Genomic DNA, 23,944 nt, shown 5'->3' with positions numbered 1-23,944 from the left:
AAGGCCTCCCCCAAGCCGCCCCCCCCCCAACGATCCTTCGATGCAACAATCTACCCATCAGCTGCACACGAACTGATTCCATCGCTCCATCTCCTCCGCGCTGGGCGCCCTCTCTGACGCGTTCCGTCCCCTGGCTGCCGCTCCGCTGTTCCTCTTGGCCACCGCTCATCATCGTCCCTCTGGGCCACGTGCCCCACCAAACGCGCGGCTTTACTTACGTGCAGTGTCAGTCCACTGCTGGATGAGGGCCTGCCCACTCCGTGCGGGTCGTGGGGGTGGGGGGGGTTATTTGACCGCGTTGGTCAGTGCGGGTTTGCTGACAGTGGGGAGCGTATAGACCAGGGGTGGGGAACCTTTTTTCTGCCAAGGGCCATTTGGATATTTATAACATCATTCACGGGCCATACAAAATTATCAACTAAAAAATGTGCCTGTTATATTTGGTCAAACATTTAATTGACTCACCCCTAATGCGATGGCTGGAACTGCTTCTCTTTGGCGAGGTGTGTGATGTTAGCTGTTATTGATGATGTTGCTACTCACAACTGCTTTTCCAGGTTTGCTCCTAGATTTATTGAGTTTCGAGTCCCGCCTGCGGTTGCCTTGGCAGGGCCACACCAAATGATTTCGCGGGGCTCATTCGGCCCGCGGGCCGGACGTTCCCCACCTCTGGGTCACTACAGACCAAGGGGTGGGCAACCTACGGCTCGTGCACCGCATGCGGCTCTTTAAAGACTGCTTCGTAGCGTCGTTTATTAAAGACTGTCTCGAATTCACATCGCATTGTGGGAGTTTTTTTTACCGAATTCGAAAACAATGTCTCTTCTTGTTATTTTGGTTGCTGACCCCTGGAGGTGTGGTGTCGAATTCTCCGGCCTACCATAGAGCTGTATCGTTGTGGCCGCACGTATGTGTGTGTCTGTGTGTGTCTTTGTCTTTGGCTGGGTCATGTAACCCGCATGCCCAGTCACCGCATGCCTAAACAACTGTTGTTCGGCCGGATAGAGGGGGCTAAACGGGCGCGGCACGGGCTAGAAAAGAGAGAGAGTGATGTGGTACAGGAGGATGTGGAGCTGAGTGGACTTGCCGATGACTGGTACCAGCGGTGTCAAGATCGGCCTCTGTGGAAGAGGCTCGTGAAGGACGCTATTCGGCAGTTGGAGGCAGTCGCCCTCCAACAACAACGGAGGGCGGAGGAGCGACGCTCACAACAACGAGCGGAGCGCCGGGTAGATAAAAGACAGCAAGTCGGCCAGTCAGCTCAATCAGTCGACCCATGGCACCTGCTGGGTCTGCCCCGTGACCTCCTGCCATCGGGCGTTCAACACTTCACCGCCACTTAGTGGAGAACAGCGGTTGTTGTTTTTTTTTCTTTCGTTTTTGTCTGTGTGTGATTAGTACGGAGCAATATTTTACTGTCTTTTCTTGGATTTTCTGTTTGCACTCAGTCACATATTCACTTTAAGATGTTTTTTTGTTCATGTTTTTGTTTTTTGTTTGTTGCGGTTGCACCCGATTCAAGAGCCGAATGGCTCACAGGCTATGCCTAATAAATGAACTTGAACTTATTTCTACCCACGTGACTTTACCGAAAGAACCAAAGAGTTTGAATCCCGTATCCCAGTGACATGGCCTCGCCTATTGCAGACGTTCACGGTTACATTCCATTTGCCGCCTTGGCGTCGTGGTGGCGAGATGTTAACTACCTCGCCTGGTATACAGGAGGGTATGGGTTCGATCCCGAGTCCTCCGGTCCCACCCCCCCCCCCCCCCCCCACATTTAGAATAAACATGCATTTAGAGTATTTGGCTGCGATACATTTCCACGTGATGAGCTACTTCGTTGCGCTATCAGTTATGCCCAGGTCGCATCTGAAAATAAGACCGATATGGCTCAGTGGGCCTTACCTGGTCAAATAGAAAAAAGTTTAGTTCAGATGAATATTGGAGTTGTGTTCATCGTAAATGGACGACACCCGCGTCTGCTTCACAGTGCACGTTACCGATTCATCCCGTGACTTCCTTCGCAACAGTGAGGCCACCGTGTGCCGATGACCCATCCAAAATTTTCCAAGTTTAAAAAACACAAACATTACACCACAAGTTACTCGATGGGAACACAGCACACACAGCAATGATCGTTCAATACCACAAAACTAACTTGGCAGCACCGGCCTGTAAACATTGTTTTTATGATGCTCAATGAGGTTGACCTGGGTGTAAACGATCAGAATAATGAATAACAAAACAGTAAACTCACACCGAGACGCAGGTACAATATACAGGAACCCCTATACTTACAGACAGCCCCACAGAGCAGTGTTCTTCACTAATTTTCAGAGGAGGGGGGGGGGGGCTCTTTCGCCGATAAGACATCATCAGTGTGTGTGAGGGCCGCCACACATTTGAAACAATCGCTGTGTTTGACAGCAGCACGATGGTGTCGGCCAATCCGTTTCAAAGACAACGCAAATATTATATCCTCAGATCCCGTTTGTTTGCACGTTTTGCCACAAGCACCGCGTGTGGTTAACGCAGACCTGGTGCCTTGCACAACGCATCGATTTGTGGCGTTTGATCATCTTAACAGCTCCTGTTTTATTGCCAGGAAGGGTAAAACCTAGTCTTATTGTTTCATTAGTTTTATACTGGAAAAAATGTCCCATAGATGTCGCACGATGACGACGATGACGATGGGGGGGGGGGGGGTGTCACGTGCTGTGTATTGTCCGGGGCCGCACTCAAGGCCACCAGGGGCCGCACTCAAGGCCACCAGGGGCCGCACTCAAGGCCACCAGGGGCCGCACTCAAGGCCACCTGGGGGCCGTCAGCGGCCCACGAGGCGTGCAATGAAGAACGCCGCCGTAGACTTGAGAGAGGACCCCACGGAGTTCTATCGCTGAATCTTGGTCCGCCCGCATTGGCGTGGAGCGCAGCTACGCACGGGGTGGAAACGTGGACATCGAGAGAGGAGGACGAGTGAGGAAACCTGGCAGGACCCTCCTGAAAATGAGTCTTGCGACTCAGTGAGGCATGCATGGATAAACGAGAACAATGATAATAACAATAATAAAAGTAGAGAATAAAAAAAAACTTTCATTCAGCGCCTTTCATATTGAAGTATCTCAAGGTGACGTACGTAAAACAACTACACTCACAAGTAAAGATAGTATCTGTGTGAAATGAGAAATCTGAAAATAACAATATCAATGACTAACCTCTAAATTTAAATTAAATTAATAACTCTGCTTGAAGCGATTAATTATTATTATAAATACAGAGTAATCCAATCAGACAACGACATTGTTTTTCAAATCTCATGTTACGGGGAAAGGCTGTTCCACAAATAGGTGAGTTTTAAGACAATGATTTAAAAAGTTTAACTCAGAATCCCTCATGGACCGAGACAGGAGTTTCCACAATCGCGGAGCCTGGCTGCGGACGGCTCTGTCTCCCACAAGTCAGCAACATCACAGTCTTGTCTTGTGAATGATGGGTCGACCATAGTCGGCTGATCTCTACGTTTTCGCAGCGGTATATTGACACACAACTCGAGCAGATCGGCAGGGAGCGGCACTGCCCGTGACGTCAGTCCGATGCAATGTCTCCTCGGGTTTCCGATTTTGTTTTGATTTCCTCCCCCCTCTCTCTCTGTTTTCTTGGACCTGGCCTCGCCCTGCTCTCAGCGTCTCAAAGAGCCGCATGCCTCGTCGCGTCACGCCACGGGGAGCGGTGGCGCAGTGGCTAGCGTATGTTGGTTATGTGTGTTTGTGTGTATAGTGCGTCCATTCTTTAAAAAGCTTTGTGCGGTATTTCTTTGAGCCGTGCTCGTTAACAGCACTTGCCCCAACAGTCTGGTGAAGGCAATACGGGGGATCTTTGTCTTTGTGCGAACTGTGTATATGTTTATGAATGTCGTGGATAGCGGCGATTCATGGTCGATTCCCAATAATAACTGGTCTGAACCAGTTCTGGTCCTCTGGTATGTGGACTCAGACTTAAACGATATATGGTGTGTTGTGCCAGCTTCAAGATGCGCTCGCTAACAGCACTTGCCGCAGCATTTTTTTTCCGGCTAAAACGGATGATCTGTGTGTATTTGTGACTTTTAAAAAAAGTAGTGTATGTTGTTTAGGTATGCGTGTGTGTTAGGTGCGTCTGTGTGTCTGTACGTGGACTTGTGTTTGTGTTGTATGAACAACAGCTTGTCTTGAGCGCGCTGCGCTACAATCCCGCTATTGGTCTCCCCTAGGTCGACTCAGCATGAAATTAGTAAACATCAGCCCCGTAATAAATAAAGGACAGTGCACATTATCAGAGTTATGTTCTTTTGTTTGTATTATGACTGCAGGTATTGCGGTCTATGCAAACATGACTCCTTGTAAAAAGGTGTCAGTTTTGTTGCCAGATAGAAGGGTAAAGAACCAATTATCATATTTTTACTGGCAAATGAGGTTCCCATAGTGTAGATGCTTGCCCCGAGCTCCCATACTCTGATGGTGCATTGTCTTTGAGTTGTGCGCCTTTTGGCGTCATCTGGTCCAACCTATATGAGACTAGGCTCTAAGGAAAGCTGTCTCGGGTGTGGATCAATCAACTTTAAGGACAGTGCACATTATCAGAGTTATGTTCTTTTGTTTGTATTATGACTGCAGGTATTGCGGTCTATGCAAACATGACTCCTTGTAAAAAGGTGTCAGTTTTGTTGCCAGATAGAAGGGTAAAGAACCAATTATCAAAGGGCGTGGTGATGGCCACATCACCTTTTTGTGGACGTTACCGACCTTAATAGGCGCTCGCTGACACCATTTTCTGCCCACCAACAACCTGTTAAAAGCCTACACGGGGCATCTTTGTCATTGTTGTTGTGTGTGAAGAGGGAGGGGTCGGTTTGCGTGGGTTGAATTCCAGGTGTGTAAATGGGCGGGGCTCCGTGGACACGATTGGCCAATCACGCTGCGTCACACCTGGCAAGAGACGCGAGTGGGAGCAAGAGGCGACGGAGAGACGCAGAGAGAAACGAGTTTGCCAAAAATTCACCACCGCCACCACCACCGTCATCATCATCATCATTCGCCTCAACCCAGAAGTTCGCGTGCTCGCAGGACAATCTTGGTGTCCGTTTTCACCGGGACCGCTACCCAGGTGGTGATGGCTCCCGGGTGGACGGTCGGGGCTGCCTGCCAAGGCTGACACCGGTCAGGTCAGTGCGGGAGGCTGTGTGAGGGGTGGCGGGTTGGGGGTGGCAGTCGGTCGCCTCGGCGATTCGCGTTCAAGGGACCACTTCGCCACGAGTGGCGCCACCCACAGCTTCTTGACAAATATCTCACTCGCGCTCACTCGCCCTCTCACTCACTTCATCACGCATTCACTCACCATCTCACTCATCCTGTCACGCAAAAACTCACTCACTCGCCCTCTCACTCATTAGTTTACTTTTTGTTTAAATAGTGTTTCGTTTCACTTCATCACGCACTCACTATCTCATTCACGATCTCACCCTTTGACTCACCCATTTCACGCACTCTCTCACTCCTAACAGTTACTTAACCATCTCACTCACTCTTTCACTCATTCACCATCTCACTCACTCTCTCGCTCTTTCACTCATTCGCCATCTCACTCACCCTCTCACTCTTTCACTCATTCGCCATCTCACTCACTCTCTCACTCTTTCACTCACTCACCATCTCACTCACTCTCTCACTCTTTCACTCACTCACCATCTCACTCACTCTGTCACTATTTCACTCATTCACCATCTCACTCTCTCACTCATAACATTCACTCACCATCTCACGCACGCACTAACTCTTTCACTCATTCGCCTTGTCACGCACTCCGTGAACACAGACACCAAAGTCCAGGCGGTCACGAACCTCCGTTCTCGGCGCGGATAACCCAGATTAGCGATAAAAAACGTCAAGTGGTAATTTTAGCGCGACAGATGCGTGCGCGGGCTCTGTGATTGTGTGCGGATTGATGTGCGGTGTGTGTCTCGGTGCGCGCGTGTCCCGGCGCGGTGGGATGGCGGTCCGCGCGCTGTGCTACGAACCCGGCGGTCAGAGTTCGATTCTCGCTCAAGGCCAACACCAACAGTGACGCTTATCTGAATCGGTCCTGGGCCTTTCCCTAGGTCGACTCAACCTCCAATGAGTACCTGGTGCGGTGCGTAGAAAGATCGTCACTAAGGAGACAAAGGCGACTGGGCGTGGTGGTGGTCACCCACCCCCTCGTGTGCCGTGTCGGCCTTCGTAGGTGCTCGCTAACAACACTTGCTCCAAAAGTGTGCTTAGTCTACGATCTTTGTCTTTGTGAACCTTATATTTGGAGTTTCCGGGCGCCGCGGTGGCGAGATGTTAACTCCCTCGCCTGATATGCAGGAGGTCGTTAGTCCGACCCCGACCCTGACGCCTGCTGTATATAGTTTGCGTGTTTTCCCCGTGGTCGCGTGGATGTTTTCCTCCGGTTTTCCCTCCACAATAAGAATCACGCGTTTAGACTATTCGCCTGATTAAATTTTCTACATGGCAAGCCACTTCGTTGAGTTATCATTTGTGGCCAGGTTGCTTCTGAAAAAAGAGCTAAGGGCTCGATGGGCTTTACCTGGAAAAAAAATTCGCAGTTTTTGGTTAATTTGTTGAGAAGCGGTAGTGTCGTGGTTAGCGCACGAACCCGGTGACCCGAGTTCGAATTCCCGCGTGGCCCAGCACAACAAGTGTCCACGACGAAGTCGTGCGAACATCACTTCCTCCCAATAATCTGTCAAGACTGAATGGGAGGATATTTGCCTTGGAACTCCTCTGGTTATCAGGATTTGTAGCACAAAGATAAATTTCCTGTTAGACCAGGGGTCGGCAACCGAAACAACAAGGAGAGCCTTTATTTTTATTTGGTATTTTTTTAAAAAGCCCTCAATATTTTAAGATCCGCAATGCACTGTGGTGAATACGAGACGGGCCTCAATGAATGACGTCACGGAGCAATCCTTAAAGAGCTGCACGCGGCTCTGGAGCCGCAGGTTGGCGACCCGTTTCGTCGACTGTGATGTCAAGTTAGCGAGCACCTATTATGCTTCAGGCTGGCGCGGCAAGCGAGGCAGTGGCGTGGCTGGATATGCGTCAACCCAGCGACATGGCGTTATTGTGCACGGTATTATTCATTGACACCGTCCCAGTCGCTGATTTAAGGCTGAGTCAACCCAGGAGATGCATCGCTGTAAACCCATACGGTTTATGTCTTGGTCCATACGACGTACGGCCGTTTCAATACCGGCAACAACAACACAAGTATTCATATTCTTGGTTCTTTCGGTAAAGTCAGGTAGATTAGAAAATAAAATAAAAGATAATACAATTAAATAAAAAATTAAAAATAATGCATTTTTAATAATAAAAGCAAAGAACCCAGGCCTGATGAAAACCGCTTGTGTTGCGATCGAAACGTCGTGGGTTTTTTTGCTTTTATTATAAAAAAATCATTATTTTTATTTAATTTTATTTAATTTTATTATCTTTGATTTTCTATCTACGTGACATTACCGAAAGAACCAATAATATGAATTCCTGCAGTCACGAAAGTTTCAAGTCAAAATGTAACAACAAAAGTGTCTACTTGTTTGTGTTTCTCCCTTGTGATGATGGGACTTTGTCGGACGAACGTTGATATTTATAAGGGGCACGGGGAGACCAATAACGTCTGAATTGGTCTGTAATCAGGTAGGGCGCTGATAAGGGGTTCACAAGTTTGGAGATACCTCAGATATCGATTCTCGTACAACGTGCATCGTAGGCGGGGGGGGGGTGACTGAGCAGTTGCATGAACACACTCGAAGTGGCGACCACCACCACCGCTCGCGCCAGGCGAGGTGCGCTCTGAGGCCATCACGTGAAGTGTCAAAGGCCCTTTCTAGCAGGAGGACACAGACTCGGGTGTTAACTGACCGAGATGACTGTGCCCCCCCCCCCCCCACTGTGTCAAACTTCACTGTGCGAATAAGCGTGCGAGCACATGCAAACGCAACAAAGACAAAGATCCCCCATATAGCCTTAGCCAGACTGTTGGGGAAAGTACTGTCAGCGAGCACCTATTGAGGCTAGCACGGCGCACGAAGGTGTGTGTGGGTAGCACCACGCCCGGCCACCTTTGTCTCCCCAAGGCTGATTTTTGCTAACCCCCACCACAATAATTTAAGGATGAGTCGACCTGCATGTGAAGACCCAGGACCGTTTCAGATATCTGTCACCGATGTTGGCTGCGAGCGGGAATCGAACTCGGGTAGCCGGGTTCGTAGCATGGAGCGCTGACCACCACGTCACACACAGAAACACACGCACAAGCACATGCATGCACACACCAAAGACAACCCCCCCCCCCCGTATCAAATTATCACACTGTTGAGGCAAGTGCTGTTAGCGAGCACCTATGAAGGCCGGCACGGCACACGAGGGGGTGGGTGGCCAGCACCATGCCCGACCGCCTTTGTCTACCCAGTGGCGATGTTTACAAATCGCACCAGGTTCTCATTTGAGGCTGAGTCAACCTAGTAGAGGCCCAGGACCGGTTCAGATATTGGTCACTGGTGTTTGCCGCGAGCGAGAATCAAACTCGAGTCGCCAGGTTCGGAGCGTAGCGCGCTATCCGCTACACTACCGCTCCCCACAACACACACACACACACACGTACACACCTGCAACACACACACACGCAACAACAGCCGCTATTCGCCACCGTGCGACAGGGACGTCGCCACAGCGTGTCTGCCAGGCTAGTTGGCGCATTGAGGCTATCACGTGATAGCCTCAAAGACCCGATGCCGACAAGTAACTGGACAGCCCCAGGTGTTAATGGGTGACAAGTTGAGATGAATGGCAGATGCACCACCTGTTCTCCCGACTGTGCCACAAAGACAAAGACCCCCCCCCCCCCTTTAACAGACTTTTGGCATAAGTTATCTTAACACGCTGACAAGACAAAGACAAAGATCCCCCGTATAGCCTTGACAGACTGTAGGGGCAAGTGCTGTTAGCGAGCACCTATGAAGGCCGGAACGGTACACGAGGGGGTGGGTGGCCAGCACCACACCCGACCGCCTTTGTCTCCCTAGCGGCGATGTTTACACATCACACCAGGTACTCATTTGAGGCTGAGTCGACCTAGGGGAGGCCCAGGACCGGTTCAGATAATCGTCACTGGTGTTGGCCGTGAGCGGGAATCGAACCCGGGTCGCCAGGTTCATAGCGCAGCGCGCTAACCGCTACACCACCGCTCCCACTTAACACACTGACACACCCACACACACACAGGAATAATTATTATTCTAAATTCAGTCTGTTGTCAATCCAATTGCTGGATTCAGCCTTCTCCACACAGTTTTGGGGTTGTTTTGACCATACTTCACCACGCAGGGTTTGCATCGGGAGGGGGAAGGGGGGGTACTCCGGTGGGAGGGAGCTCTGAGGGACGATTCTGATATCACTCGCCACTGATATCATCAGTGAACTGTAACCTGGAATAGAATTCGGGTGGTCGGGTTCAGCAGAGCGCAGTGCGCAAACCACCCAGGCGTACAGGTTACCTTACAGCTATCCTGTAATTGCCAGCCGGGCTCGTGGTACTGACGTAGGTAGCACGTGCCCAGGCACACCCTGAGCACAGTCATCCGTTTCTTGTCAGCGGGCAGCATTCACAACCGGCCGGTGAACACCCACCCGTCCATAGCTCAGAGTCGCCACGTGAATGACCGCGCGGACACAATCGTCAATCTAATTGCCTTTGAAACTAGCCCAAGAACAGAAATGTGAATAGGTCGCAGAGCCTTTCCTGAAGCAGAAGATTAGTGCTGGGCACAAGCACATTTGCCAATGTAATGTGTAACTTTGATCCTTACCTGTGTATCGATAGTTCAATGTTAATGTGAAACTTTATTGAGAGACTGTGTGTTGTCTTGGTGTGGTCTGGGGCTGTTTGCTGTTGTTTTTATGTCTTGCTCAAGCTTGCGAATTGGTGTACTTATGCAATTTGAACGTCTCTACTTTATTAATTTGTAGTGATTTTCTTACCTTCCCGATACCCTGCACTGCCATCGTGTTTGTGTACTGTTTGTTGTTGTAACTTTCTTAACCGCCCCTGCTGGACATCTCTGAAAAAGAGCTCCATAGCTCATCAGATTTCTCCAGGATAAATAAAGATTTTGATTCTGAAGACATGAGATCCGTAACACGGGATAACACATCGAGTTTGATTTTTTTTTACATATAAAAAACTGGCAACTTTCTAGGCACATGTAAATAATTTGCCAGAATGAAGCCGGTTGTAATCGCCAGCGAAACGTCACAATACTCAAACTGTAAATGCTGTGGGTTTACTCTCCAACACACCGGTGTGCTGAAGCAGTAACTAATTGGCACATTTTGGTTACGTTACAACCCCTTAATAAGTGGATGGGTTAACGACGCATTTATACTTACGCGATCTAACCAAAATAACTTGATGATGAATAACATTAGTCGCTAAAGCCTACTACGTGTGGAACTCAATATATATATTCTTCAGTGTGTCTATGAGTATATATTTTGCTAAAGCTGTACAAAACCGCGTGTAATCGCGCGTGAGATGTCAGTCGACGATACGCGCACACCGTGCGGAACTTGACGAGGGCTCAGTCGATGGATTGTCAGGCTTGGACTGCAGCCTCTGTTAGCAACAACGCCATGATACACGAGCGCGTTTATCAGCCCGTCCACATGGGCGCAGCAGCTTTTGAAATCATTCATCTACCTAATGAGCCCCCAATTAACGGAATGTCCCTTACCCACGCGTGAAGGCGGCTGCTGGACGGCACAAGCGCACCTTGTGACCCACAATATCGGATCCGTCCAGCGTGCATTGCACGCCGCGTGACCTCAACAACATCATCACCCCCATCGGCCGTGGTCAATCCACTGCTGGATGAAGGCCTCCCTCAAACCGTCGCCATCTCGATGTAACAGTCCGGCGAGCAGCCGCGCCACGATCTGACTTCATCGCTCCATCTCCGGGGCCGTCGAGCGCTCAGACACCTCCCGTTTCTCGCGGCTGTACGCACGTACTGTATGCTGAACTTCTTTCGCACCGTACGTAGCCAACCGTGCCACCCCGTCCACCCTTCTCGCCGTTGTGTGCCCTGCCCCAATCCCATTCAGCAGGTTGACTTTGCGTCCTTAACCCGCGCGTGTCCTCTAACTCACGTGCTCCCTCTCTCCGTCTCGCCATGGAATTCCAGGCATGCATCTCTCCATGAATGTGTTGTTACATTTTTCAGTTATTGTTGCTGTTAAGGAGCGTTTTTCTCAACCCCCGCCACAGCTATGTCGTGGTTTTAGATCACCAAAAGTCCACCCTGCTGTGGTGATGGCTCAGGCCGTTGTAAGCCAATGAGACAACCGGGGCACAGGTTTCGGCCCCGTTCGAGATCATCACTTTCCGTGTACCGTACGCTTGAGATGTCAATTGTCACGGGCAAGGGGGTACCTTGGAGGCAAGGGTTGGTGGATCACCTCGAGATGTATGTATGTTGAACGTCTTTCGCACCGTACGCAGTCATCCTTGCTAATCGGCGGTGCGGGGCAAGAACAATAAACTAAAGATACGCAAAAATAATAATAATCATAACCTGCCTTCCTGTCGGCGTAGAGGTGCCATACGCTGGCTCGCCAGGAGAAGTGGCCTAATCGCCATCTGTTTCCATCTGTACGGGGATAGAGCGTCACCCTCTCGCGAGCGTGGGTTTCCTCGGGGTGTTGCCTGTTTTGCTACCACTTGTGTGATAAAACAGTCATCGTTAATTGGACGAACGCATCTTGCAAATAAACACCCAATGTAGAGGCAGGACCCTCCTGAATACGATTAAGTGTGGCTCTCATGGATAAATAGGGAATTAGCAGAGGTGGGACAAAGTCATTGTTATGCAAGTCCAAGTCGAGTCGCAAGTCATCAAATTCATGACTCGAGTCTGACTCGAGTCCAAGTCACATGACTCGAGTCCACATCTCATAGGTGGGACAAAGTCATTGTTATGCAAGTCCAAGTCGAGTCGCAAGTCATCAAATTCATGACTCGAGTCTGACTCGAGTCCAAGTCACATGACTCGAGTCCACACCTCTGGGAATTAGTATCGCCATTGTTACCGGCTGGGCGATGGCAGTGGACCTCCAGCGAGTGGGTTTCTTAAGCCGTCTGTTTAAGCGGCGTGTTATCTTTCCTGGGTGTTCTCTGGGCATTCCAGTTTCTTCTCACACCCCGAAGTCAAATACTCGTTGTTGACTAAAAGTAATTTGACCAAACATCCCAATGTAGCAGGAGGAGGGCTGTATTGCAGCCGGGTGTGTCTGGCCCGACCACATTGGGATGGGATATATTTTCGGACCCGGCACACTACCTCCAGTATATGTGCCTCTCGCTTTTGGCTACGAGTTATATGCCTACCTACCTACTCCCCAGCCTTGCCTACCTACTCCAGCCTCCCACAAGCGACTCGGAGAATATTTGGGTGAGAAATGTAAGCCCTGAGCATGACCCTCGTGTGACCATCGCTGGTTGTAATAAAATAAATGCCATTATCTGTTTACTCGACTCTGTGTGTGTAACATCAAACGGTGGTTTTGTTTGTGTGCTGGTAGGTTGCGTGCTGGCAGCAATGCTCACTTAAATACAATTTGTATACAATTTATTGTGTCCTCACTTGTACACTATTACTTGCAGGCACTCACTTGTAGACTATTTCTTGCACGAGCATTTTGCCCGTCCAAGGACGGGTGTATTGCAGTAAATCTGAAACCTGCAAGTGAAAAGCAGACCGCGACGTGATATTCATTGCATCCATTCGCGTGCAGTTTGTAAGGGCGCGGTGACACAGACCTATTTCATTTGAAGGTTATAATCCCTTGTCCATCATGATGTCCTTTTTACTTTGATGTCTCAACAACAGCGTGACGGAGATCACGTGACGTGAGGGTTCTTCTGCCTTTGTCGTGAGGGTTGTGAGTTGACGCCGGGGAGGGGGGAGGAGGCGTCTCGCCCCCCCCCCATGTGGAGTGACGTCATCCGCTAATTAATATTAATAGAGGGGGGGGGGTGTACATTTGGAAGACGTCACCTCCAAATTATTATTAATGTGGGGGGCTGTTCGATGTGGAGTGACGTCACCTGTTCATGATTATTAATGAGGGGGGATGCTACATGTGGAGTGACGTCACCCGCTCATGATTATTAATAAGGGGGGGGGGTCCATGTGGAGGACGTCACCTGTTCATGAGTATTAATGAGGGGGGCTGGCTGACGTGGAGTGACGTCACGCACGGGACACACAGACATTCTTGGCTCGTAATTTTTGTTTTTTTCGTTAAAGTCACGTCGATAGAAAAATAATAATGAAAAAAATAATGAAAAAAAATAATGCCAATGCAGCAAAGGGTCGCCAGGAAATCACTACACCCTCCGCTCCACGCACCACACTGCTGACGGTGGAGGTTTATTGACAAGAAAACACAAGTCAAAGTCTTTGCTGCATTGGCATTGCTGCTGCATTGGCATTGCTGCTGCATTGGCATTGCTGCTGAATTGACATTGCTGCTGCATTGGCATTGCTGCTGCATTGGCGTTGCTGCTGCATTGGCGTTGCTGCTGCATTGGCGTTGCTGCTGCATTGGTATTGCTGCTGCATTGGCGTTGCTGCTGCATTGGCGTTGCTGCTGCATTGGCATTGCTGCTGCATTGGCATTGCTGCTGCATTGGCATTGCTGCTGCATTGGCATTGCTGCTGCATTGGCATTGCTGCTGCATTGGCATTGCTGCTGCATTAGCATTGTTGCTGCATTGGCATTGCTGCCCCATGCTGCTGGTGCTGCTGATACACTTGGGCTACGTCCATCTCCAAACCTTTATGAACAGTTTGCCTTGAGAGAGGATAACCCCTTTTCCTGATGACGACCGCTTGTGTTGCGATCGAAACGTCGTTATATTTTTTATTCACTTTATTTTTTTTATCCACGCGACTTTACCGAAAGAACCAAAGAGTATGAATTCCCGCAGTCACGAAAGTTTTAAGTCGATATTCTTGGCTCATTATAGTCGTAAATCGGATAAACGAGACAATGAGTGGTAGTGTAGCGGTTAGCACGCTGTGCTACGAACCCGGCGGCCCGAGTTCGATTCTCGCCCACGGCCAACACCAGTGACAATTAACTGAACCGGTCCCGGGTCTCCTCTAGGTCGACTCAGCCTCAATTGAGTACCTTGTGCGGTGTAAAAAAGAAATATCACCACTGGGAAGACAAAGGCGGTCGGGCGTGGTGTTGGCCACCCACCCCCTCGTGAGCCGTGCCGGCCTTCATAGGTGCTCGCTAACAGCACTTGCCCCAAGTCTGTTACAGGCGATGCCCTCCACCCCCAAAGTAAATACACAGTACTTAATAATTAACAACCCACTGTTTTATCAACTTCTGTATGATGATGATGGCTGTCGCGTTTGACCATACTTCACCATGACGGGCAGGACAGCTTTTGATGAAAAATCGCGCATAGACGCGGGAACAGAGCGGTACAGTACAACAAACCCTGTGCGTTTCGTTTTAGTTTTGGTCTGACCGCCTCCAGTCCGGGAGCGTTATCCCCCCAACTCCGATCCAACCTTGGCTCCAGCCTCCGTTACATTTGACACCGCCAAGCGCATGGGCACACGCAGCAGCTCGTCTTCCATCGCTATGAAGCGAGCTTCCAGTAGTCGGACACGCGCGGGGTCTTCCTCGGTGGTTGTACGACCAAACTTGCGGGGGGGGGGGGGGGGCGAATGAGCGGTGATACGGCGCTCCGAACCGGTTTAGACATCGCTCGTCAACTGATGATGTTCGCCAATTCGCGCACTGCGCTCAACACGGAAAACCGCCGCGATGTCCAACCCAAGTCTCAGAACTTGCCCGTCTGCATATCTGTCTCCGGCGAGGCACTCTACCACCCCCTCTATAACCCCCGTCATAGGAATGTGGAATTTCCAGTTTGTCTCGAGGCCGCGACTTTGATATAAACGTTGCCTCGCGCTCAATTCACGATGGAAAGGCGGCGCCTCGCACTCACACAAGACAGACGCTGACCCTATGAGCCCCGGGCACTTGCACGCGACAAAACACAGCTCCTTCATTATGCGCTACGATGCAGTACAAAGGAAAGGCGCAGTCCTGCAATTGCTTCCTCAAGCACCTGCTGGCGGAAGGGCCACACGTAGAGAGCACACGTAGAGAGCACACGTAGAGAGCACACGTAGAGAACACACGTAGAGAGCACACGTAGAGAGCACACGTAGAGAGCACACGTAGAGAGCACACGTAGAGAGCACACGTAGAGAACACACGTAGAGAGCCCCCCCCCCCCCTCTAATAGAGGGTACTTGGCCTACTCCACCCACGGACGATTAACTGCGGTGGAGGTTTTGCCCCAATAAGACAGCTGGGGACAGTGACCGGTGGATTTTAAGAAACGTTGCCATCGTTTGTATGACGGATGTGAAATGCCCTGGCCTCCAAGGTACCCCTTTCCCCCTTCGCTTGCGAGAGCCGCATACCAACTACTCCACTCCGACTTTCTCCGTTCACCGATCCACTTCCGTTCAAATGCAAATTACAATCGTTCCACGCTGTACGCGCACGATGATTATTAAGCGATTAGAGGGGGCCCGATTCAGATGAAGATTGATATCTCAGCGTGTGGGTGTAGCTACACGTGTTCCACGTGTGTGTGTGCGTTTAAAAGTGTCCCGGCGTTAATTGCTTAAGCACGTCACGTGGCAGAGACGTGTTTAACAATCATCTGGCGCGTGAAGCGTGAAACGACTGTAATTTGTATTTGAATGGGAGTGAATTGGTGAACATAGAAAGTCGTCGCAGCTTGGCAAGTCACCAGAGCTGAATTTTGGTAACCCTGTGCCTGTTAGAGAACGGCCCACGGAAGTGGATATAACAGAGCTACTTCGAAGTTCCATTCAAGTGACCTCTGGTTAACGCAGTCGGGGGCAGCACTTTCTAGTCCCTAAAATGTATAGATTTTTTGTATTAAAGAAAACATATTATTAGGTTTTTTCGGTAAAGTCATGTAGGTAAAAATCTAAATTAAAATATCAAGTGATACAGCAATCGTGCTGTGACGGTTCCACCTGAAGACGGAAGCTTGTGTTGCCTCCGAAACATCGTGATTTTTATTTTACTTTTATTAATTTTGATTTTTACCTACGTGACTTTACCGAAAAAACCTAAGAATATGAATCCTTGCAGTCACGAAAGCTTCAAATCTAGAATTAAAGAAAACCACCATGAAAGTCGCAAATCATTCATAATAATCCCCCACGATCCGCACGTACGATTGACAATATATCTATACGTGTACACCTATTTGCGGAAAAACGAACGTTTCGGGCTATGGTCCTTTACCAGGGTTGGACACATTTCATCACATCGCCCTCGCGGTTTGATTCCCCTTTTGCCGCTGGATGGAGACCCAGTTGGCGGTCGCTGTCGAGTGTGCAGACGGTGCAGCTGCACGGGACGGAGGCCAAAGGTTACCGGAGAGACGCTTGAGACGCCAGACTACGGATGAATTAAGGGAGAGGAGGAATGTGGGGGGGGGGTGTGGTCATTCGGAATCTTGCACCATCGAGAGAACCTGGCGCAAAGGGCCCATTCGCCGAGAGCGGGTGGGAGTTCGGGGACCGACTGTGACCGCAGAGAGAACGGGGAGGGGATGGAGTTGAGCGATTGAGTCGACAGCGGTGATCGTGCCGTCGCTGCTGGGTGGAATGCACCCGGGCTGGTCTAGCGTGTGTGTACGTGTGTGTACGTGTGTGGAGGTGGTGGGGTGCGGAGCGAATCACCGGCATCCCCAAAAGCCCATAGACACCCCCCACCCCCCACCTCCCGTTCCTCCCATGCATCTATAGAAAACGCTGTGATCTCGGCAACACCCTATAACACGGTCACGCGGATGGTGGGGGTAAGTTCGCGACTCTGGCAGCAAACAATGCCATCGTCACACGGTGTTAGCGAGAACGGCCCGCGGAAGGAGATGTCACAGAACTTCATCTGAGATCGCTTCAAAGTGACCCTTCTTAAAAAAAAATCAACGCAAAGTCAATACATTCGTCAATAACAGTGGTCTTAAAATATTAAATAAAGTAAATTTTTACAACAGGTGACGTTTTAGAAAATGTCCCTTCCTGGCAGCACATACATTACCCGCTCGGGGGCACTGCACTTGCCCACGCGCGCTGCTACTGAGCAATAATTGTCGCTGTAACCTTGCCAAGCTAAAAGAACAAACTCCACATTTACAAGCGATATCACGCCTTTAGAGTATTTGGCTGCTATACATATCCACGCATGATAAGCCACCCACGTTGAGCTATTATTTGTGATAGCCAGGACGCTTATGAAAAATCACAATGGTAGCTCAGTGGGCCTTTAACTGGTAAAATAAAAAAATATAGTTAAGTTGACAGTGTAGTTTAATAGCTGCAGGGAATCTGTCAGAGGTAAAACGGCGATGTGTGTGTGTGGCATTAATTACTTTGGAAATGATATCCTCTCGTTGGCCTTTGACGGGATGGACTTTTCCCCGGGGGTTTCCAATTCCATCCCTCTCCCTATTTTTGGGTTCGCTTTTTTTAAACAAACAAAAAAACCCAAAAGAAGGGGGAGTGCTTCGCGAATGAGATGGATTTGGTTTACAGTGCGGTGAACCTGCGGTAAATGCTTAGTGGGGTACGTTGTGGTTGGCGTGGTTGTTAGTCCGTGTTGTGGTTGTTAGTCCGTGTTGTGGATGATGTGTTGTGGTTGTTAGTCCGTGTTGTGGGTGATGCGTTGTGGTTGTTAATCCGTGTTGTGGGTGATGCGTTGTGGTTGTTAATCCGTGTTGTGGGTGATGCGTTGTGGTTGTTAGTCCGTGTTGTGGGTGATGCGTTGTGGTTGTTAGTCCGTGTTGTGGTTGTGGCCTTGTAATTCTAGATTTGAAGCTTTCGTGACTGCAAGGATACATACTCCTAGTTCTTTCGGTAAAGTCACGTAGGTAAAAAATTCAATTAAAATTGATAAAAATAAAACAATAAAATCACGACGTTTCGGAGGCAACACAAGTCTCACCTGATGACGGAGACTTGTGTTGCCTCCGAAACGTCGTGATTTTATTGTTTTATTTTTATTAATTTTAATTTCATTTTTTACCTACGTGACTTTACCGATAGAACTATGAGTATGTGGCGTTGTACTTTTACGCGGCACTCAAATTATCGCCCGGAGCGCCATGGGGCCTTTGGTTGTGCCCCTGGGGGCGCCGTGCGTCAGCAAATCAACACCGGTGAGACAAAGGCGGCCGGGCGTGTTTCGCCGCGACACCACCGTCTCGTCGTGCACAATGTATGCACGTTGATATACAGCGTGCCTACTGTAGATATATCCTGCACATTGCACATCAATGCAGAAAGCGGCTGCGTTTGTTTCCGTACGTGTCTGTGTACACGTTATGCGATTTGTGTTGTTGTTGATGTTAGATTTGAAGTTTTCGTGATTGCAGGGATCCATACTCTTTGGTTCTTTCGGTAAAGTCACGTAGGTAGAAAATAATGGGACAACCACAGCAAGAAACAATTGCTGGAGTGGGCACAAGGGGGCTGCTGAAACAATTTCAGCAAATTGTTTCTTGCTGTGGTTGCCCCACCCGATGACGGATGCTTGTGTTGCGCCCGAAACGTCGTGATTTAATTTAATTTATTTTATACCTACGTGACTTTACCGAAAGAGCCAAAGAGTATGTTGTTGTTTAAATGTAAGCAATAATTATCGAGCCCTCTCCGGCTCACGTTTGCGATTCGATGGCGGCTACCGTGGTGTGTAGTCAAACTTGGGTGGCCGTGGTGTGGAGTGGAACTCAGGTGGCCGTGGTGTGTAGTCGAATTCGGGTGGCCGTGGTGTGGAGTGGAACTCAGGTGGCCGTGGTGTGTAGTTGAACTCGGGTGGCCGTGGTGTGAAGTGGAACTCAGGTGGCCGTTGTGTGGAGTCGAACTCGGGTGGCCGTGGTGTGTAGTGGAACTCAGGTAGCCGTGGTGTGTAGTCGAACTCGGGTGGCCGTGGTGTGTAGTCGAACTCGGGTGGCCGTGGTGTGTAGTCGAACTCAGGTGGCCGTGGTTCTCATGGCCGAGTGCCCTCGCAACGTCAGCGCCAAGCCACCGACGTTTGAGAAATCGGCATCGTCACGGCGGGGTGAAGTTTTTGAAGCTAAACGTTAACGCGTTTCTTTAATTGAGCTAAATTATTGTTGTTGTTAAGAGTTTTGGGGGCGGCGGCGGGGGGTGTGAAGAGACAGCGATGATGACGACGACAACGGGAGTGTGAATAATTATACAGCGGAGCGGTGCGAGTGAAGAAGCGGACTGAGAAGTGAGGTGAGCTGCAGTGTGGTGAGTGGATGGGTGGGTGAGTGAGTGGGTGAGTTGGTGGTGAGTGGGTGGGTGGTGAGTGGGTGGGTGGTGAGTGGGTGGGTGGTGAGTGGGTGGGTGGTGAGTGAGTGGTGAGTGGGTGGGTGGTGAGTGGTGAGTGGTGATTGGGTGGTGAGTGGTGAGTGGGTGAGTAGTGAGTGAGTGGGTAAGTGGGTAAGTGGGTGGTGAGTGGGTGGGTGAGTGAGTGGGTGGTGAGTGGCGGGTAAGTGGGGGGTGAGTGCGGGGTGAGTGGTGAGTGGGTGGGTGAGTGGGTGGGTGAGTGGGTGAGCGAGTGGGTGACTTTGAGTGTGCGTGGGGAGCGGTCGTGTAAGATTACCGCTCACGGCTAACACCTGTGGCAATTATCGGAACCGGTCATGGGCCTCCCCTAGGTCGACTCAGCCTCAAATGAGTACCTGGTGCGGTGTGTAAACGTCGCCACTGGGGAGACAAAGGCGGTCGGGCGTGGTGTTGGCCACCAAGCCCCTCGTGTGTCGTGCCGGCCTTCATAGAAGGTCGCTCACAGCAATTTCCCCAACAGCCTGTTCAGGCTACACGAGGAATCTTTGTTGTGAGCTGCAGTGTGGTGGTTGAACGGGGTAGTGAGAGTGTGATGATGGGTTGTAGTGCGGTGGATGAGTGAGTGTGTTGTTGTTGTGGTGGTGGTGGTTGAACGGGGTAGTGAGTGTGTGTGATGGGTTGTTGTGTGGTGGATGAGTGAGTGTGTTTGTTGTGATGGTGGTGGTTGAACGGGGTAGTGAGTGTGATGATGGGTTGTAGTGTGGTGGATGAGTGAGTGTGGTTGTTGTGGTGGTGGTGGTTGAACGGGGTAGTGAGTGTGTGTGATGGTTTGTAGTGTGATGGATGAGTGAGTGTGTTGTTGTGGTGGTGGTGGTTGAACGGGGTAGTGAGTGTGTGTGATGGGTTGTAGTGTGGTGGATGAGTGAGTGTGTTGTTGTGATGGTGGTGGTGGTGGTTGAACGGGGTAGTGAGAGTGTGTGATGGGTTGTAGTGTAGTGGATGAGTGAGTGTGTTTGTTGTCATGGTGGTGGTTGAACGGGGTAGTGAGAGTGTGTGATGGGTTGTCGTGTGGTGGATGAGTCAGTGTGTTTGTTGTCATGGTGGTGGTTGAACGGGGTAGTGAGAGTGTGTGATGGGTTGTAGTGTGGTGGTGGATGAGTGAGTGTGTTTGTTGTCATGGTGGTGGTTGAACGGGGTAGTGAGAGTGTGATGGGTTGTAGTGTGGTGGATGGGTGAGTGTGTTGTTGTGATGGTGGTGGTGGTTGAATGGGGTGGTGAGTGTGTGTGATGGGTTGTTGTGTGGTGGATGAGTGAGTGTGTTGTTGTGATGGTGGTGGTTGAACGGGGTAGTGAGAGTGTGTGATGGGTTGTAGTGTGGTGGATGAGTGATTGTGGTTGTTGTGATGGTGGTGGTTGAATGGGGTAGTGAGTGTGTGTGATGGGTTGTAGTGTGGTGGATGAGTGAGTGTGTTGTTGTGATGGTGGTGATTGAACGGGGTAGTGAGTGTGTGTGATGGGTTGTAGTGTGGTGGATGAGTGAGTGTGTTGTTGTGGTGGTGATGGTTGAACGGGGTAGTGAGTGTGTGTGATGGGTTGTAGTGTGGTGGATGAGTGAGTGTGGTTGTTGTGATGGTGGTGATTGAACGGGGTAGTGAGTGTGATGATGGGTTGTAGTGTGGTGGATGAGTGAGTGTGGTTGTTGTGATGGTGGTGATTGAACGGGGTAGTGAGTGTGTGTGATGGGTTGTAGTGTGGTGTATGAGTGAGTGTGTTTGTTGCGGTGGTTGTGGTTTAACGGGGTAGTGAGTGTGTGTGATGGGTTGTAGTGTGGTAGATGAGCGTGTTTGTTGTGATGGTGGTGGTTGAATGGGGTAGTGAGTGTGTGTGATGGGTTGTAGTGTGGTGGATGAGTGAGTGTGGTTGTTGTGATGGTGGTGATTGAACGGGGTAGTGTGTGTGTGTGATGGGTTGTAGTGTGGTGGATGAGTGAGCGTGGTTGTTGTGATGGTGGTGATTGAACGGGGTAGTGAGTGTGTGTGATGGGTTGTTGTGTGGTGCATGAGTGAGTGAGTGTGTTTGTTGTGGTGGTGGTGGTGGTGGTGGTGGTTGAACAGTGTGGATTAGACTAGAGTCTGTGACAGACCGAGTCCTCAACATGCGTGTGAGGGTGAAACCACCAAGCGAAGTTCACGGGTTCTGTAACTAACATTCGATCGTAGTGATACTGCCGTTTATTCACGTGCCTCAAACACTCAATTCAGGTGATAACGCGTTCAAACAAGCAGATTATCAACATTTTCTCTTGACGTTTCGTGGCCAAGTGGCTTCAGTGGTCAAACCAGTGAGTCGGCTTCCGCTGATTTCCTGGGTTCGAGCCCGGGTCTCTGCCACCCGTGATCACACCGGGTTCTTGCACGTCACAGTGCAATGTTGTGCTTTGGTCTCAGTTCAGGCACCAGTCGAGTAACTGTACAAACACCCAATCTCATTACAATTTGTTTATCACTAATTTGGCTAAATCCAAGCTCGCAGTCACAATGAAAGGCACGTTTGTCCGTGACAATTCATCCCCCACCCCCCACTCACTTCCGTGTTAATGTTTATGCATCTCCGATGTAGTTTTGTGATATCGTCTTCCGCGGGCTTGTTCTCCTAACACGGCGTGATGTGCTGTTTGGGTGGATAACTCGTCTTTCGGAATGATAACCCCGTTCAGTCTGTATGTGACATATATATAAGGCCATAACCCAAAACGCCACATATTATACCATATATTTTAAGGCAATGTTATTTTTCGTGTGTGCGATAGGGAGAGCGTGGGTTGCCTCCCCCCCCCTCTCACGCGTAGGTTATTTGTTTCTCCGGCTGCTTCGGGTTTTCCCTCCGACACGCCGGGCCGGATTAAGGCACGGGGCCTTCAGGGGCTGCAAGCCCAAGGGGCATCCGCCACCTGGAGGGCCGCCAGAGATGAAGTTGAAAGTTATTTATTTTGTGAATAAGCCTTGTAAAAATACATTTTAGTTTTCTTTCAATTTGTTTTCCCTTTGAAAATATTACTGGGGGCCTCATAGTACTTGTAGCCCAGAGGGCCTACAAAATCTTAATCCGGCCCTGCCGACATGTACAATAAACACCTTCATATATAGAGGACCCGAGAGCTTGGGCAGTTGTTGGTAGCGTCGTGTCGACTGCTGCTTGCTACCCTTTTGCTCGTCTGTGGTTCCTCCTCCTGGCGCCTCTGGGCCGTCCTTTTGCGGTCTCAGCGAGTGGCCAAATCCTGTGCTCGGGAGGGCGAGTTGACATTGTTGCTATGATGACGCCCGATAAGCACAATTGGAATAACACTAGTGGGGGGAGGGGAATAGAGGGGCAGTGACTAGGATTTGCCATCACGGGCCGAACGGATAAGTGCGATATCATTTACTCCACGCGTGCAGAGCGTCCGTTGATGTTTGTTTTTATTCGCTTGCAGTTACGCGCCAGTTAGGATACCTCACAAAATGGACAATTGGTTAAAATATTGATGTGCATTGTGTTGGGTCAACCACGGTGGGGGGGGGGGGGGGTACTCGGTTGAAACAAACAAACAAGGTTGGGAACCACTGGCATAGCGCCGTGTCCTTCACTCATGTTCAGAGGGGGGCCACTCACGCCGATGAGACATCATCAGTGCAAGGGGCTGCCGCACATGAAACCATCGTTGGGTTTGACAGCACGACGGTGGGGGGTGTTGTGTATTGTTGGGGGCCGCAGTGAAGGCCACCAGCGGCCATCAGTGGCCCGCAGGCCTTGCAATTAGGAACGCCGGCGTAGAACATTGCCACTAAGAATGGATGATTCACCAGTCGATGCAAGAATGAATGACTTTTGTAACAATGTGGAGAATGTAGTGGCCCCGAGTGGTTACAGGTGTCAAGTTAAATCATTCCAGAGCGCCATATGCGAATCCAGAAATGGTTCGATCCCATGTGAGCGATTCGATGATGCACGCGGTGGCTTTGCGAGCGTCATGTTCGCTGTTACTCGCGAGTGGCAGCCAAGGAATGGGCCCCCCTCCGAGGACATGGAGCCATGAAAATCATCTCTTGTCGAGGTGCTGCTCGTGGCTTTCCATCATTGCATGGTAGGATCGTAAGGGGATGGCGACGACTTGTCGAGGGATTCATCCAGCAGTGGATGGACCATAGATGATGGTGATGAATCGACGGTGCGTCTTATAATCCGGTGTGCATTTGACCAGTTTTTTTGTATAGTTTTGTTGAAGCGGGGACGCGAGTTTGGGGGGTGCGTCTTACTTTCCGGCGCGTCTTATAGTCCAGAGATTATGGTAAAAATTACTGCCGTGGAGAGAATGAGGAAGGGGGAGACGTGAAGTGTGGGTGGGGGGGGAACCACAAAGCTTCCTGTTCTTAACGGCACCCCCACACACCA

At 50.2% G+C, this 23,944-nt stretch overlaps 1 protein-coding gene across 1 annotated transcript in view; it reads left to right on the top strand.

Annotated features, from left to right (window-relative positions):
* The first annotated feature begins 4,969 nt into the window (after positions 1-4,969).
* The window catches only part of LOC144727718 (adenylate cyclase type 2-like), a 58,313-nt gene continuing 39,338 nt past the window's right edge, over positions 4,970-23,944 (top strand). Inside the window, exon 1 of the mRNA XM_078606757.1 lies at positions 4,970-5,203. The gene's annotated coding sequence lies outside the window, so the exon portion shown is untranslated. The remainder of the gene's footprint in view (positions 5,204-23,944) is intronic.

Source organism: Lampetra planeri, chromosome 26 (assembly GCF_965212315.1).
Source record: "Lampetra planeri chromosome 26, kcLamPlan1.2.h2, whole genome shotgun sequence".
NCBI classification, from domain to species: Eukaryota; Metazoa; Chordata; class Hyperoartia; order Petromyzontiformes; family Petromyzontidae; genus Lampetra; species Lampetra planeri.
The sequence above is the reverse complement of the archived record's forward strand: the minus strand, read 5'-3'. Positions and strand labels throughout refer to the sequence as shown.